Genomic DNA, 15,042 nt, shown 5'->3' with positions numbered 1-15,042 from the left:
CACACCACCTGCCAAACTATCCCTGATTCAGATGACCATCCTACCCATGCTAGATTACGGAGACATAATTTATAGATCGGCAGGTAAGGGTGCTCTTGAGCGGCTAGATGTTCTTTACCATTCGGCCGTCAGATTTGCCACCAATGTTCCTTATAGAACACATCACTGCACTATATGCTCCACCGTAAACTGGTCATATCTGTATACCCGTCGCAAGACCCACTGGTTGATGCTTATTTATAAAACCCTCTTAGGCCTCACTCCCCCTATCTGAGATATCTAGTGCAGCCCCCATCCTCCACATACAACACCCGTTCTGCCAGTCACATTCTTTTAAAGGTCTCCAAAGCACACACATCATTGGGCCACTCCTCTTTTCAGTTCGCTGCAGCTAGTGACTGGAGCGAGCTGCAACAAACACTCAAACTGAACAGTTTTATCTCATTCTCTTCATTCAAAGACTCAATCATGGACACTCTTACTGACAGTTGTGGCTGCTTTATGTGATGTATTATTGTCTCTACTTTCTCTACTTTCTTGCCCTTTGTGCTGTTGTCTGTGCCCAATAATGGTTGTATCATGTTTTGTGCTGCCACCATGACATGTTGCTACCATGTTGTTGTCATGTTGTGTTGCTGCCATGCTATGTTGTTGTTTTACGTCTCTCTTTATGTTGTGTTGTCTCTCTTGTTGTGATGTTTGTTTTGTCCTATATTTATATTGCATTTATTTATTTATTTTAATCCCAGGCCCCCGTCCCTTCAGAAGTCCTTTTGCCTTTTGGTCATTGTAATTAAGAATTTGTTCTTAACTGACTTGCCTAGTGAAATAAAGGTTGAATAAAAATATATAAATAAATAAATACTGGGTGTGCAAGTTTCTGTTCAAGCCCAGCCCTGACATTATTTGTATTAGACACTATTCATTTAACTATTCAATCATCTCTTGTTTTGGAGAAAGATGGATGTCTAAATCTACTAACCATTTATATGGGCATTGAAATAAAGCATTGATTCTTTGAATTAAGTATAGTGTATTTTCTGGGTCATTGAACATTCCCTGTTTGTCTCTTTTATTTGGGTGTCACTCACTCTCATTTTGTCTGATGATATTGCACAGATTTGCAGCTGAAGTTAATGTCCTTGATCATTGGTGTGGGTGTAACAATCCCTTTATGGCTGACCTAGGAGGCAAACCCTGTCCACAACAGGACTTCATACCCACAAAGCAAAGTACATTATCCTTCAAAAACCATGATCTTGGTTGGGCTAGGATATCAGTACTTTAGGTCTCAGGGCCGATGACATCACCTCATGATGGCTACTAGGGCTTTGTCTCACTGTTTTTCCTTGATTACTCGCATCCTATTTCCTCACCTGTATTGTATCGCAACTGTATTGGAGGAGAAGGTACAAGGTCCCTCCCATCTGACCTTCTTCTCCAATGGGTTTTGAGAAGGATGTGAGGAGAGGAATCGAGGAAGGATGATTTGAGAAAGTGCTTAGCTCGCATGTTCTACACACTCACCCCTCTGCTGCACTCACTGACCTCCTCCTTCTCCGCATCAACCTCAGCAGCCAGCTGAGCAGACTGTGTGAACTGAGTCAATCTAGCACCCACAGAATACATTTTATGGGTATTTAATTCTGCTACATTGACTCAGATCACACAGGCGGCGGATGAGTTATACTGTCGGTTGCGTAGGAGAAGGTGAAAGGGGCGTGACTGTAGCAGAGGTGAGCTGCAGGTGAGTTCTAAACTGAACAAAAATTTAAACACAACATGTAAAGTGTTGCTCCATGTTTCATGACCTGGAATTAAATGAAAGATTCCAGACATGTTCCATACGCACAAAAAGCTTATTGCTCAAATTTTGTGCACAAATGTTTACATCCCTGTGAGTGAGCCTTCCATCAACCTGACAGGTGTGGTATATCAAGAAGCTAATTAAACAGCATGATCATAGAGTGCCTAGGTCAAACAGCGAAATGGTTCCAATTGTTTTTCCACCATTCATTTTTCCCAAAGGGGATTTTGGAAACACTTAAAGGGCTGTTTTGTGTAGGTTTACCCTGGTGTGACGTTTTGATAGCCGTGTAAATCTCTCTAGGACAAGGTGACTATTATCGATATATTTGCCTGTATTTACCCCCCAAAAATGTAATGCTAATTAGCCTCTAATGTGGCTATCATAAAGAACTACAAATGCCATGATGATCTGGACGATACTGCCATATTGAGGAAAAGGTAAGAATCGCTGGATGAACTATCTAATGTTAGCTAAATGTAGTAATGAATAAATAGGCTACATTGACAATTCTGTGAACTGTCTTGTGCAAGTTAACACTGTTAACAAAGGTGTCAGCTAGAGATAAGGTTTAAGCGCTTGCAGGGATTTGTAGTTTTGTATGATGTCTACATTGATTCTAATTAGCATTTTCAAATCTGAGAGTAAATAGAGCCGAATATATTGATGAAAGTAACCTTATCCACAAGAGATTTACATGGTTATCAAAACGTCACGCCAAGGTAGGCGTGCAAGAAACATATCCCTTATTGTAAGTGTTTCTAAAATCCCCCATGGGAAAAATGAATGGTGGAAAAATGTCATGTCCACCAGAGCTGTTACCAGATAATTGAATGTTCATTTCGCTACCATAAGCCACCTCCAACGTCAGAAATGTACAGATATACAGAATTTGGCAGTACATCCAACCAGCCTCACAACTGCAGACCATGTGTAACCACACCAGCCCAGGACCTCCACATCCGGCTTCTTCACCTGCGGGGATCGTCTGAGACCAGCCACCCAGACAGCTGATGAAACTCTGGGTTGCATAGCTGAATAATCATCTGTGTGCTCGTCGTCCTCACCAGGTTCTTGACCTGACTGCAGTTTGGCATCATACCTAACTTCAGTGAGCATTCAATGGCCACTGGCACTCTCGAGAAGTGTTCTGTTCACAAATTAATCTCAATTTCAACTGTGGGTTATGGTATGGGCAGGCATAAGATATGGGGGAAGTGTGTTAGTTGTGTTTCTTCTGGGACTGGAATAAAAATGCCTGGAACGTAAAATAAAGTTATTAACCGGTTCCCATGCTTTTAAAATGACGGTAGCCTACACACACACACACACACACACGCACACACACACACACATCCACTGGTAAAGATTTACGGCTTGCAGGCAGACACTGAAATAGTTTCTGAGTGACAGAGTGAAGGCTTTGCATAGGCGCTTGGTTGTGTTTCTTCTGGGACTCCAAATAATGTCTTGAATTTAAAATAATGTTATTAACCGGTTCCCATGCTTTTAAAATTATGGTTCTGTTCTGGAACAGTTTAGATCACTTTAGATTCCGATTTTGATTCTGTTCCTCAAATTTTGTTGCCATTTTCTGTTTTTCGTTTCCGTTCCCTGTTCCAGGGCCTATTGCAATAATAAGAAATTATAACACATTTCATGCAATTGTATTTATTTTGCCATGGGGCAGAGAGAAAACAATTGCAGTTTTACAGCTAATTTCCTGCAATTCAATCAATTTTGTCAAAACTTATGTCATGTTAATGATATCTGAGTGAGAGTAACTAACAAAATCAATGGGGCCCCCTTGGAGTTCAGGGCTACTGGGCACCTACCCAGCATGCACGGTCGATATTCAGACATGATTAATACAAGTTTAGATACAGTAGCTGGCTAGACTAACTTTATATTTGTATTTATTTTTGTACCTTTACTCATTTTTCTCCCCAATTTTGTGATATCCAATTGGTAGTTACAGTCTTGTCCCATCACTGCAACTCCCTTTCAGACTCAGGAGAGGTGAGACTAACTTAACAATGTAAAAGTTGTTAGCTGATATGGTAATTTTGTGACTGTCAGTGACTGACATAACAAGAGAAAAACTGCTGATGCACAACCAAATTTCGAAATTGCATATTGTGTATTCTACTATTCTAACTCGCAACAGTAAGACTGACTTCCCAAATAAATAAATAATATATATTGTTTTTGGTGGGGGCCCCTTTGCGCCTGATGGCCCTTAGCGACCACTTATATCGCTTATGCATGGAGCCAGCACTGTTTATATTAGAACCAATCACAAAGATGTCATTGTACATACTGTAGATGTTTCTGTCATGTCCCTCTGACATGACATGACTAAGCCATCACTATATGAGTCCTACATCTCTACTTATAGAGATCATAGATGAGACAATGCCTAATTTACCTGTCAGAATTTGGAGGCATTAAACTGTTTTCATTGAGATGATGGACGTGTCTTATTCACTGTTCTTTCCTTCAACCACTGATTAACCTCTTTATAACTGACAGGCCATAGATCTGCTGTTCTGTCTTTCTATGATTCTTATTCTCAGTGGTGTAAAGTACTTAAGTAAAAATAATTGAAACTATTACTTAAGTAGTTTACTTTACTTTACATTCATATTTTTGACAACTTTTACTTTTACTTCACTATATTCCTAAAGAAAATGATGTAGTTTTTATTCTATACATTTTCCCTGACACCAAAAAGTACTTGTTACATTTTGAATGCTTAGCAGGACAGGTCATCCCTACTGCCTATGATTTGGCGGATTCACTAAACACATGCTTCGTTTGTAAATTATGTCTGAGTGTTGGAGCGTACCACTGGCTATCCGTAAATGTAAAAAACAAGAAAACGGTGCCGTCTGGTTTGCTTAATAGAAATTATTTGAAATTATTTATACTTTTGCTTTTACTTTTGATACTTAAGTATATTTTAGCAATTACATTTACTTTTGATACTTAAGTATATGTAAAATCAAATACTTTTAGACTTTTACTCAAGTAGTATTTTACTGGATGACTTTCACTTTACTTGAGTCATTTCTATTAAGGTATCTGTAATTTTACTCAAGTATGACAATTGAGTCTCTTTTTCCAACACTCCTTATTCTGCACCAAAACAGTATTTGACAACGAGTACAGAGAAAACCATCAACTCCCTCTGTCTAATGTGCCACTTCCCTGAGACACCGCACTGACGAAACCCAGAGAACAGTGAGGAGCGATTGTCCACATGCCAGAGCTTAAGCACTCAACACTGAAGCTCCGTTTTTATAGCCAGGCTACTTCTGTATACACCCTAATGAGAATCTTGGCATCCGTTCATGATAATGAAATATCAATAGAGAGAGAGAGCACATCATCAAAAATACATACAATACAGGACAGTACAGTGCCTTTCCATAACACAGCAGGGTTCAGAAGGTTTCATTGCTATGACCAGCTCAGCCATGGATGTTCTCTTTATGTCAGCTCCTCTGGTTATATTCACAGACCAGAGCCACTTATTCTGATCCATGAGGAGTCACTGAGAGTTCACCAAGAGGATAAAGAAGGAAGCCATATAAACTCTGAAGGTATTCAAAGCCTTCTTCACTATGCTGCTGTTGCTGCTATCTGGTCATGGCTCTACAGAGAGGTGCATATCTGAGGGGCTTTAAAGTGCTCTATTGGGCTGGGTACTAAGCCTGCTAGAATCTGAAATTCTAAATGAAATACTACCTACATACTAGATTTTTTTTTAACTTAAAAAAAAAGATTATTGGAAGGTTGAAAGGAATGAGTACTCACAACTGTTTGAATGTGTCAGCTGGCCTGGTGAGTAATTGGAATGAATGAATATATATAATGGGCAATACTAGAAAATACTGTACCATGCATCTGTTATTACCATGGTTAGTTACCATGTAGGGCTACCCAGTCCCCAAAGTGACTATTTACATTGAATGCAAGGATTCCTCTGTTTTGTCTTAGGAATTCAACATTCTCTGTGTTGATCTCACCAACCCCCATTGTCACACCTCTTAGAAGCAGAGGTTCTGTTGTCTTTAAAGGTCTGTAGGTCTTATATCTGATTGGAGATTAACCAGTAATGCTGTCGGTCAACAACTCAGATTTTGAATCCAAACAACTGAGGCTTAAAGAAGGTCTTGGATTCATTGTCTCGCTCTCCTTTTTGTTCCTGATCTGCGCTGGTGAGACAGTCTCTCCTTCTCTTTCATTCTCTCCCTCTCCCATGAGCTATGGGCTCCCTCTCTGATCATGCTTAAAATAATGCCTTGTAATGCTTGTTAATGCTTTGTAACTTAAGCTGTATGGCTTGTATGGTATAAGGCTCCTGAGTGGTGCAGTGGTCTAAGGCACTGTATCTCAATGCTAGAGGCATCACTACAGACCATGGTTTGATCCCGGGCTGTATCAAAACTGGCTGTGATCGGGAGTCCCATAGATCGGCGCACAATTGGCCCAGCATCATCCGGGTTAGGGGAGGGTTTGGCCGTGGTAAGCCGTCATTGTAAAATAAGAATTTGTTCTTAACTGACTTGCCTAGTTAAATAAAGATAAAACAAATGTTTCAGTATGTTATTTCATTCATTTTACAAAGTAATTAAATACACTTGTATTTAGAATTCCATTTTCAGACATTTATTGATTCCCTATTACTGTAACTCAACTTTAGTCTCTTGCATACTGCTAAATCATCTTTGTGGAGTCAAATAATTCATTTAATGGGCCAATTGCTTAGTCTTATTATGAGTGGCATGTGAGGTATATATAATACGCACATCAAATATTACTTCACTACAACCATTCCAATAACAGTCATTGAGTGTGTCATTGTAACAGTCATTGAGAGCACCTGAATGTCTCTTTTTCCTATCTAATTGCAAAGGGGCGAGAGGAACGTTATTCAGATATACTGTTGCTGTTTGGCACAGCATCACTCAGAATCCAAACCCCTTTGAGCATTCTTATCTTTAGCCTGTCGCCCCACTTTCTCAGCCCCAGGCTAGTAGATGGCTGCAGGGTGGGACGGCTACTGCCAGCTACACTTAAGCTAGATAATGGTTTCATTTGTCAAAATGAGTGACTTGTAATTCATCAACCTCTTTTAAAAGTACATGGTGTTGACACATATAATATATACACAACTTGTCAGTAATAGTGGGTGCCCGGTTTTATACTTACTTTCTCCAGAGGGTAATTACTATAGCCTACTGTACTGTACTATGGCAGCAGTCTGAACAATTCCCAGCATTAATAACTGGGTAGTTCAGCAGCCTTGTGGTCATTTTTAAAGACTTAACATATTGCTATTATATTATTCTGACCCAAGAATGTTAGGGTTAGGGTTAAATGTGGGAATGTTTGCTCATTTCCAGTACTGAATAACTGTGCCTCTGGAGAGCCCCTGCTGACAGATGATGCCTCATTATGAATACCACCGAATATCAATTCAGTTAATTTCCCCATTACTGAGCTCCCACAAAGAAGAATACATCTAACACATCTCTAACCCTGTCATTAGCCTCAGTAACAGAATAACAGAGGGTTAAGGAAGGGAAGGCAGGAAGTCAGGAAGGCAGAAAGGCAGGCCGGTTTCCTCTGCTATCTGAGGTGGATCTGCAAGTCATTCTGCTAGTTAAACATTAGCAGGAGGGCTCTAATGAAAGTCCAGCTGCCTCACACTTTGGTTAAAGTGAGAGTTTTGATGTGTTGATTCTCACGGCCAAACAATATTTACATAGAGCAAGCCCTCCAGAACAGGCAGGGAAATAATGGCATGCAGCCTGGCAGAGCCACTGACTGGGCCTGATTACACACACTGAGATGAGTTGGCTACTGGTGCAGAGGGCACTCTCACATTTCCATTAGCACAACTAACTAATCCAAATAAACCCTGCATGTATCAGGTGTTGTGAGATTCAGGGGAGCTGATCGTTTTACACAAACACACACACACACACGCACACACACACACACACACGCACGCACGCACGCACGCACGCACGCACGCACGCACGCACGCACGCACGCACGCACGCACGCACACACACACACACACACACACACACACACACACACACACACACACACACACACACACACACACACACACACACACACACACACACACACACACACACAGAAAATCAAACAACCTCTTCCTGACTTGACTTTGTCTAATTGATTACAGACTATAGAGAGCTCCACTTGGTTTGTGGGAATATACGCATGGTTTGAATTTGAATTTTTTGGGCAATGATTTACACAAGATACTCTGTAATGTCAAAGTGGAAGAAAAATCTTAACATTTGTGAAGAAATTATAAAAAATAAACTAACATATCTTGATTTCATAAGTAGTCAACCTTCTGAGTCAATCAATACATGTTAGAATCACCTTTGGCAGCGATTAGAGCCCTCCTGCTGTGAATCGTTCTGGGTAAGTCTCTAAGAGATTTGCACACCTGGACTGTACAATATTTGAACATGATTATTTTTCAAATTCTTCAAGTCCTGTGAAGTTGGTTGTTGATCATTGCTAGACAGCCATGATGATGTCTGGTCATAGATTTTCAAGACAATTTAAGTCAAAACTGTAACTCGGCCACTCAGGAACATTAAATGTTGTCTTGGTAAGCAACTCCAGTATATATTTGGCCTTGTGTTCTAGGTTATTGCCCTGTTGAAAGGTGAATTTGTCTCCCAGTGTCTGTTGGAAAGCAGACTGAACCAGGATTTCCTCTATGATTTTGCGTGTGCTTAGCTCTTTTCTGTTTAAAAAAAATCCTAAACAACTCCCTAACTCTTGCCAATAACAAGCATACCCATAACATGATGCAGCCACCACTATGCTTGAAAATATGAAGAGTGATCAGTGATCTGTTGTGATGGATTTGGCCCAAACATATCACTTTGTTTTCAGGATATAAAGTTCTTTCTTTGGCACATTTTTTTGTAGTTTTACTTTATTGCCTTATTGCAAACAAGATGCATGTTTTGGAATATTTTTCATTCTGTACAGGCTTTCTTCTTTCCACTCTGTCATTTAGGTTAGTATTTGGTGAGTAACTACAATGTTGTTGATCCATCGTCAGTTTCTCCTATCACTGCCATTAAACTCTGTAACTGTTTTAAAGTCAGCATTGGCCTTATGGTGAAATCCCTGAGCGGTTTCCTTCCTCTCCGGCAACTGAGTTAGGAAGGATGCCTGTATCTTTGTAGTGACTGTGTGTATTGATACACCATCCAAAGTGTAATTAATAACTTCACCATCCCCAAAGGGATATTCAATGTCTGTTTTTTACCCATCACACTTCTTTGTGAGGCATTGGAAAACCTCCCTGGTCTTTGTGGTTGAATCTATGTTTGAAATTCGCTGCTCAACTGAGGGACCTTACAGATAATTGTATGTGTGGGGTACAGAGATGAGGTAGTCATTCAAAAATCATGTTAAACACTATTAGTCCAAGGAACTTATTTGACTTGTCAAGCACATTTTTACTCCTGAACTTATGTAGACTTGCCAAAACAAATGGCCTCTATTCTTACGGACTCAAGATATTTCAGCTTTTCATTTTTGTAAAAAATTCCAACAACATAATTTCACTTTAGCATTATGGGGTATTGTGTGCAGGCCAGTGACACAAAATCTACATTTCTTCAATTGTAGATTCAGGCTGTAACACAACCAATTGTGGAAAAAGTCAAGGGGTGTGAATACTTTCTGAAGGAACTGTATATGAGAGTCTGTGGTGGTAATGGTAGGCCAATTAATAGGCCCTCAGGGAAATCTTGAAATGTCTGTTGAAATTTTCAGCTCAATGGCAATGACTCTCTCCACCATTATCAGTGGTAATGGTCTCTCACCACCACCACCTTCAGTAGGCTTGGAAAATAATAAACTATAGGCTACTGTAGGCTACATTAATATATTTGTATGACTTAAATTCATGTCAGTGGCCCAGCATACTTAAAGATCCGAGGGGAGAGTGGGTTTGCTGGTTTGCTGAAATTACCCTGCACTGTCTGATCGTCAAAACAATTGTGATGGGGGCACTTATCAATGTCTCAGATGCTATACAGTAGAAACCAGCTGATAGAAACAGACGTTATCCAGTAGAAATCTGCTGGTAGATGTTAAATCATACAATAGAAATCTGCCCATAGAAAATGCATATAACAGCCTAGTAAAATTCTATATCTGGTAAAACATTTTTTGAATCAATGTTTGACAACTTTCATTGAACTGAATATAATATGATACGGTCTGTAACCTACCTCAAATAGGAGTCATGAGAGAGACATCCAAAGGTGAGTACAATCCATTACCGCATATTCGGGAAATCTTTGGTTGAACCTAATGCGCGGGTAACAGAAAGATGCAACTCGGAAATAAGAATGGGTCTGAAAACAGCTCTCATGCACAATCTTGGTCCTCGCTTGGAGAAAATTCCTCACAGTGTCAAGAAAATAGATCCAGTGGTAGTCTAAATGTTGAGATAGGGTAACTAATTTATGAATTCGCCATAACGTCCATGCGTGGGTGTTCTGTCACTGAGTTTCTCAATCCCGTTACAAACCAATCTGGGTCCAGTTCTATAAAACATTCAACGTGCTGCCACACGTTTATTTACAATGAGAGACGAACGTGGAATATGGTCCTTGAAGCAAACCAAATGAAATTGAACACGGTAGGCGGGAGACTATCCTTTCTGTACACCGCTGTCATATATTTGGGTCAATGTCGGTATGATGCCGCCAGCGTGTCGCGGTGAGACGACCTGTCTATTCTCTTCGTGTCCAGACCGCCTGTCAAACAGCCCTGTGGATCGCGCACACCACAGCGGTAACCGCGCTCTGCGCTCCACACAGACCGATTGCACTGCCTACTGTATTTAAAGAGACACAGCAGAAAATACACGCAACTAAGGGCGCGGTGACTGTGCATTTCACTGTGCATTTTGCAGTAACTACTTTTCTATTGCATATATTATAAACCATACAGGCCACCCTACACCATAAAACAAATAATTCCTCCTTGAGTATTCATGTATGATCCATGTCTTGAATTAATTATATGGGTATTTATGTATGATTCTTGTCTCGAATTAATTATATGGGACAGGTAATGGTCACCTTGACATGATTTATTTGATTTATGTATTTTTATTTAACATTTATTTAACTAGGTAAGTCAGTTAATAAGAACAAATTCTTCAGATGCAGTGCATTAGACCCCTGAGCCACTCGAGATTTGTTTCTACTGTGTAATGTCACAACAGTGCAATACACCAAAACATCATACATCTAATTCTGTTTTCGTGAAAACATATAACTGTGATAGCTTTCTCCAACATGGAATCTCTACAGTTTACAGCAGTTGGCTTGAGAATCATACTAGCCTAATGAAAGTCAATGGTAGAGCAGCCATCTAAACTTATCCTTACTGCTTTCATGACTGTATGAATCTAAGAGCTGTGACTGAGAAACGTTCTGGCACTGCAGTGGGCAAGCAAGGGAAGAGACATGGCTGTGACCCTTTATTCTCCCCAAAAATGTATATTCTATTTTTCTATTCAATTTAAGGCCTCTATTCGCATGGCAAACATATGTTTACATTTCCAAAGCAAGTGAAATAGATAATAAACAAAAGTGAAATAAACTTTTTAATATTGCTGCTGTGATATTTCACCCAATAGATATGGGAGTTTATCAAAATTGGATTTGTTTTCAAATTATTTGTGAATTTGTGTAATCTGAGAAAAATGTGTGTCTATAATATGGTCATACATTTGGCAGGAGGTTAGGAAGTGCAGCTCAGTTTCCATCTCATTTTGTGGGCAGTGTGCACATAGCCTGTCTTCTCTTGAAAGCTCTTTCTCAATAGCAAGGCTATGCTCACTGACTCTGTACATAGTATCACGTTTTAGTGAAGACCCAGATGCAGACAGCGTTGAGGTAACAAAAGTGTATTACTAGAACAGGGTCAGACAAAACAACAGGTCAAGGGCAGGCAGAGGTCAGTAATCCAGATCAGAGTCAAGAGGTACAGAACAGCAGGCAGTCTCAGGGTCAGGGCAGGCACACAAAGACAGGTGAAACAGATCAGGGTATGACACACAGTCAAAGATTTCCTTAATTTTGAGTCAGTCATGTGGGCAGGTATTCTGCCCCTGTGTACTCTCTGTTTAGAGCCAAATAGCATTCGAGTTTGCTCAGTTTTTTTGTAAATTCTTTCCAATGTGAATATGTTTTTAACGGCTCTTTTCTGGATTTGGATAATTAGCGGGTATCGGCCTAATTCTGCTCTGCATGCATTATTTGATGTTTTACGTTGTACATTGAGGAAATTATTGCAGAATTCTGCATGCAGAGTCTCAATTTGTTTTGTGTCCCATTTTGTGAATTCTTGGTTGGTGAGCGGACCCCAGACCTCACAACCATAAAAGGCAATGGGTTCTATAACTGATTCAAGTATTTTAAGCCAGATCCTAATTGTTATGTCGAATTTTATGTTCCTTTAGATGGCACAGAAGGCCCTTCTTGCCTTGTCTCTCAGATCGTTCACAGCTTTGTGGAAGTTACCTGTGGCGCTGATGTATAGTTTTTTGTGTGCTCTAGAGCAATGGTGTCTAGATAGAATTTGTATTTGTGGTCCTGGGAACTTGATATTTTTTTGTCTTACTGAGATTTACTGTCAGGGCCCAGGTCTGACAGAATCTGTGCAGAAGATCTAGGTGCTGCTATAAACATTTGATTCTAGTAGGGTGAGGCCGGGTGCTGCAGACTGTTCTAGTGCCCTCTCCAATTCGTTGATATACAATACCTTGCAAAATGATTCATCCCCAATGGTGTTTTTCCTATTTTGTTGCATTACAACATGTTTTTTACATTTATTTTTATTTAGATTTCATGTAATGGACATACACAAAATAGTTCAAAATTCAAAAAAATTCAAACGGAAAAGTGGTGCATGCATATGTATTCATCCCCCTTTGCTATGAAACCCCTAAAAAAGATCTGGTGCAACCAATTACCTTCAGAAGTCACATAATTCGCTAAATAAAGTCCACCTGTGTGCAATCTAAGTTCCACATGATTGTCACATGATCTCAATATATATACACCTGTTCTGAAAGGCCCCAGTGTAAGGCGTCCAGGTGTAGCAGGTAAGGCGGAGTCAGGCGCAGGACACAGAGATTAGTAATTCACGTAACTTTACTCAAAACGACAAATATTCCAAGAAGGAAAATAATCAAGCTCACAAACACAGACCAACTTACAATGAACAAACACGCACAAAACCATGGGGGAACCAGAGGGTTAAATAAGGAACATATAATTATGGGAATGGAAACCAGGTGTGTACAATGAAGACAAAACAAATGGAAAATGAAAAGTGGATCGGTGGCGGCTAGAAAACCGGTGACGTCGACCGCCGAACGCCGCCCAAACAAGGAGAGGGACCAACTTCAACGGTAGTCGAGACACCCAGAGTCTGCAACACCACTAAGCAAGGGGCACCACCAAGCAAGCGGCACCATGAAGACCAACGAGCTCTTTAAACAGGTCAGGGACAAAGTTGTGGAGTAGTACAGATCAGGCTGGAGTTATAAAAAATATCAGAAACTTTGAACATCCCACGGAGCACCATTAAATCCATTATTAAAAAATTGAGAGAATATGGCACCACAACTAACCTGCCAAGAGAGGGCCGCCCACCAAAAGTCACGGACCAGGTCATTAGGACATTAACCAGAGAGGCAACAAAGAAACTAAAGACAACCCTGAAGGAGCTGCAAAGCTCCACAGCGGAGATCCATAGGACCACTTTAAGCCGTACACTCCACAGAGCTGGGCTTTACGGAAGAGTGACCAGAAAAAACGCCTTGCTTAAAACCTCTCTGGGATATGTGGGACAGTAGAGTCCCACCTCGCCAACAGCCAGTGAAAGTGCAGGGCGCCAAATTCAAAACAACAAAAATCTCATAATTAAAATTCCATACAAGTATTTTACACCATTTTAAAGATAACATTCTCATTAATCCAGCCACAGTGTTTGATTTCAAAAAGGCTTTACAGCGAAAGCACCACAAACGATTATGTTAGGTCACCACCAAGTCACAGAAAAACACAGTCATTTTTCCAGCCCAATAGAGGAGTAACAAAAACCACAAATAGAGATCAAATGAATCACTAACCTTTGATGATCTTCATCAGACACTCATAGGACTTCATGTTACACAATACATGTATGTTTTGTTTGCTAAAGTGCATATTTCTATTTTAAAAAATCTAATTTTGCCACGTTACGTTCAGTAGTTCTAAAACATGCAGTGATTTTGCAGAGAGCCACATCAATTCACATAAATGCTCATCATTAATGTTGAAGAAAATACAAGTGTTATACATGGAATTAGAGATATACTTCTCCTTATTAATGCAACTGCTATGTCAGATTTCAAAAACACTTTACGGAAAAAGCAAACCATGCAATAATCTGAGTACAGCGTTCAGACAACAAAGCAGCCAAAAAGATATCCACCATATTCTGTAGTCAACGTTAGTTAGAAATATCATAATAAATATTCACTTACCTTGATGATCTTCATAAGGATGTAGTCCCGGGAATCCCAGTTCCACAATAAATGTTTGATTTGTTCGATAAAGTTAATCATTTATGTCCAAATGGCTTCTTTTGTTAGGGCGTTTGGTAAACAAATCCAAACGCGTGTTCAGGTCCAGCCGAACGTCGGATGAAAAGTTCAAAAAGTTATATTACACATCGTAGAAACTTGTCAAATTAAGTATAGAATCAGTCTTTAGGATGTTTTTAACATAAATCTTCAATAATGTTCCAACCGGAGAATTCCATTGTCCATTGTTCCATTGTAGAAAAGCAATGGAACGAGAGCTAACTCTCTCGTGACTGCGCCTCACGCTTCACCAGTGGAACCCATCCAACTTGAAGGAGCTGGACCAGTTTTGCCTTGAAGAACGGGCAAAAATGCCATGGGCTAGATGTGCCAAGCTTATAAAGACATACCCCGAGAGACTTGCAGCTGTAATTGCTGCAAAAGGTGTCTCTACAAAGTATTGACTTTGGGGGGTGAATAGTTATGCATGCTTAAGTTTTCCGTTTTTTTGCTATATTTCTTGTTTGTTTCACAATAAAAAATATTTTGCATCTTCAAAGTGGTA

General features: G+C 40.0%; 1 protein-coding gene across 1 annotated transcript in view; it reads right to left on the bottom strand.

Annotated features, from left to right (window-relative positions):
• Window positions 1-10,708, bottom strand: part of LOC112248526 (WSC domain-containing protein 2) — an 89,658-nt gene extending 78,950 nt beyond the window's left edge. Inside the window, exon 1 of the mRNA XM_024417640.1 lies at window positions 10,120-10,708. The gene's annotated coding sequence lies outside the window, so the exon portion shown is untranslated. The remainder of the gene's footprint in view (window positions 1-10,119) is intronic.
• Window positions 10,709-15,042: the final 4,334 nt, after the last annotated feature.

The sequence above is a fragment of the Oncorhynchus tshawytscha genome, linkage group LG04, assembly GCF_018296145.1.
Source record: "Oncorhynchus tshawytscha isolate Ot180627B linkage group LG04, Otsh_v2.0, whole genome shotgun sequence".
Taxonomy (NCBI): domain Eukaryota; kingdom Metazoa; phylum Chordata; class Actinopteri; order Salmoniformes; family Salmonidae; genus Oncorhynchus; species Oncorhynchus tshawytscha.
This window is presented reverse-complemented; position numbering and strand designations above follow the sequence as displayed.